The 3,613-nt window shown below is 36.3% G+C and overlaps 1 non-coding gene across 1 annotated transcript; it reads left to right on the top strand.

Moving 5' to 3' along the window:
- Positions 1–1,016: 1,016 nt before the first annotated feature.
- LOC127746077 (small nucleolar RNA R71) lies at positions 1,017–1,124 on the top strand. The gene has a single exon (XR_008007697.1). It is a non-coding gene; the product is annotated as a small nucleolar RNA R71 (small nucleolar RNA).
- The last annotated feature ends 2,489 nt before the right edge of the window (positions 1,125–3,613 follow it).

Raw genomic sequence — 3,613 nt, 5'->3', positions numbered from 1 at the left:
GATAAAATTGGATAAAAGCAGTAGGAAAGCAGAGATTCAGGAGGAGCACAACATCTCCATACGCCTATCTGAAATTCCCATCATGGAAATACATGAGTAACTTTGTCCTTATTTTATGTTTAATTACTATTATTTGATTTTCCAAATTCCATAATTTATTTAAATCCGCCTGACTGGGATTTACAAGATGACCATAGCTTGCTTCATACCAACAATCTCTGTGGAATTGACCCTTACTCACGTAAGGTTTATTACTTGGACGACCCAGTACACTTGCTGGTTAGTTGAACGGAGTTGTGACCACACATAGTAAAGAGCTATTATCTCGAATTAAATTTCATACAAGTACAAAGAGTACGAATCACAATTTTGTCCACCAACCTTGTTTCAGTCATGAAACTTTGAGTGGTTTTGATTAGATCAGAGACCATGGTTGCTAAGTCAGAGTGGCTCTGCTTAGAATTCTCTGTCTGTTGCTGAGAAGATGATGGAAAAGGCTTGCCATTGCCAAACCTGTTTCTTCCACCATTATTGTTGTTGAAATCTTGTTGAGGTCTCTGTTGATCCTTCCATGAGAGATTTGGATAATTTTTCCATGAAGGATTATAGGTGTTCCCATAGGGTTCTCCCATGTAATTCACCTCTTCCATTGATGGGTTCTCACGATCATAAGCTTCTTCTTCAGATGAAGCGTCCTTAGTACCGCCTGGTGCAGCTTGCATTCCAGACAGACTTTGAGAAATCAAATTGACTTGCTGAGTCAATATTTTGTTCTGAGCCAATATGGCATTCAGAGTATCAATCTCAAGAACTCCTTTCTTCTGATTCGTCCCATTGTTCACAGGATTCCTTTCAGAAGTGTACATGAATTGGTTATTTGCAACCATTTCAATGAGTTCTTGAGCTTCTGCAGGCGTCTTCTTCAGATGAAGAGATCCTCCAGCAGAGCAGTCCAATGACATCTTGGACAGTTCAAACAGACCATCATAGAAGATACCTATGATGCTCCATTCAGAAAGCATGTCAGAAGGACACTTTCTGATCAATTGTTTGTATCTTTCCCATGCTTCATAGAGGGATTCACCTTCTTTCTGTCTGAAGGTTTGGACTTCCACTCTAAGCTTACTCAATTTTTGAGGTCGAAAGAACTTTTCCAAGAAGGCATTGACCAGCTTTTCCCAAGAGTTCAGGATTTCTTTAGGTTGTGAGTCCAACCATATCCTAGCTCTGTCTCTTACAGCAAAAGGGAATAGCATAAGTCTATAGACCTCAGGGTCAACCCCATTGGTCTTGACAGTGTCACAGATTTGCAAGAATTTAGCTAAAAACTGATGAGGATCTTCCAATGAAAGTCCATGAAACTTGCAGTTCTGTTGCATTAGAGAAACTAATTGAGGCTTAAGCTCAAAGTTGTTTGCTCCAGTGGCAGGGATAGGGATGCTTCTCCCATAGAAGTCGGGAGTAGGTGCAGTAAAGTCACCCAGCACCTTCCTTGCATTATTAGCATTGTTGTTGTTTTCGGCTGCCATGTCTTCTTCTTGTTTGAAGATTTCTGTTAGGTCCTCTACAGAGAGTTGTGCTTTAGCTTCTCTTAGCTCTCGCTTCAAGATCCTTTCAGGTTCAGGGTCAGCCTCAACAAGAATGCTTTTGTCTTTGCTCCTGCTTATATGAAAGAGAAGAGAACAAGAAAGTATGGAATCCTCTATCACAATATAGAGATTCCTTGAGGTGTCAGAGAAAAGGAAGAATAGAAGGAGGAGGTAGAAGAATTCGAACTTATCAAGAGGGATAGAGTTCGAATTGTGCATTGAGGAGGAGTGTTAGTCCATGAGTAGAAGGATGTGAGAAGAGGGGAAGAATTTTTGAAATTAAAGTAAAAGATTTTAAAATAATTAAAAGAAATTTTGAAAATTTGATTGATGATTTTCGAAAATTAAAGTTGGGAAAGAAATAAAGTGATTTTGAAAAAGATTTTAAAATTAGAAACCAAAGAGATATGATTTAAAACTATTTTGAAAAAGATGTGATTAAAAAGATATGATTGAAAAGTTATGGTTTTAAAAAGATTTGATTGAAAAGATATGATTGAAAAATAATTTAAAAAGATTTGATTTTTAAAATCAATGACTTGGCTAACAAGAAAAGATATGATTCAAACATTAAACCTTTCTCAACAGAAAAGGCAACATACTTGAAATGTTGAATCAAATCATTAATTGTTAGCAAGTATTTTTGACAATGGAAAGAAATTGATTTTGAAAATATATGATTGAAAAGATATGATTTGAAAAAGATTTGATTTTGAAAAATTATGAAAACTTGAAAAAAAATTGAATTAAAAACAGAATCTTCCCTTTTGTGCCATCCTGGCGTTAAACGCCTAAAATGGTATCCATTCTGGCGTTTAACGCCAAAAACTCTACCCTTTTGGGCGTTAAACGCCCAGCCAGGCACCCTGGCTGGCGTTTAAATGCCAGTTTTCCTTCCTCACTGGGCGTTTTGAACGCCCAGCTTTTTTTGTGTGATTCCTCTGCTGTATGTTCTGAATCTTCAATTCTCTGTATTATTGACTTGAAAAGACACAAATAAAAAAATTTTTGAATTTTTAATAATGAGGAATAATCAAAATGCAACTAAGATCAAATAGACAATGCATGCGAGAAACCAAACTTAGAAGTTTGTATACTATTGACACTAACAAATTGAGAATGCATATGAGAAACAACAAAACACTCAAGACAAGAGAATTTAAAGATAAGAGTAAAGAAATCATCAAGAACATCTTGAAGATCAATGAAGACACATGAATGAACAGAAACATGCAATTGACACCAAACTTAAAATTAGACACTAGACTCAAACAAGAAACATAAAATATTTTTGGTTTTTTATGATTTTAAAATTTTTTTGATTTTTCGAAAATTATGTGGAAAAAGAAAAATAAAGGATTCAAAATTCTTAATGAGAATTCCAGGAATCATGCAGTGTTAGTCTAAAGCTTCAGTCTAAAAAGATTAGACATGGCTAGCCAAGCTTCAGTAGGACATTACATTCAAGAGCTAAATTGATGAGAATCAATCAGCTTTGGTGATGATGAGAACATCACCTTGAAACTCTAGAATTCATTCTTAAGAACTCTGAAGATAAATACCTAATCTAAGCAATAAGATGAACCATCAGTTGTCCAAATTCAAACAATCCCCGGCAACGGCGCCAAAAACTTGGTGCACGAAATTGTGATCATCAATGGCGCCATCAACATGGTATGCTCAATTGCAATCTCAACTCTTTATCACAACTTCGCACAACTAACCAGCAAGTGCACTGGGTCGTCCAAGTAATAAACCTTACGCGAGTAAGGGTCGATCCCACGGAAATTGTTGGTATAAAGCAAGCTATGGTCATCTTGTAAATCTTAGTCAGGCGAACTCAAATGGTTATGGAGGATAACATAAAACATAAAATAAAGATACAGATACTTATGTAATTCATTGGTGAGAATTTCAGATAAGCGTATGGAGATGCTTTGTCCCTTTCGTCTCTCTGCTTTCCTACTGTCTTCATCCAATCCTTCTTACTCCTTTCCATGGCAAGCTGTATATTGGGCATCACC

This window comes from Arachis duranensis, chromosome 3 (assembly GCF_000817695.3).
Source record: "Arachis duranensis cultivar V14167 chromosome 3, aradu.V14167.gnm2.J7QH, whole genome shotgun sequence".
In the NCBI taxonomy this organism is placed as follows: domain Eukaryota; kingdom Viridiplantae; phylum Streptophyta; class Magnoliopsida; order Fabales; family Fabaceae; genus Arachis; species Arachis duranensis.
This window is presented reverse-complemented; position numbering and strand designations above follow the sequence as displayed.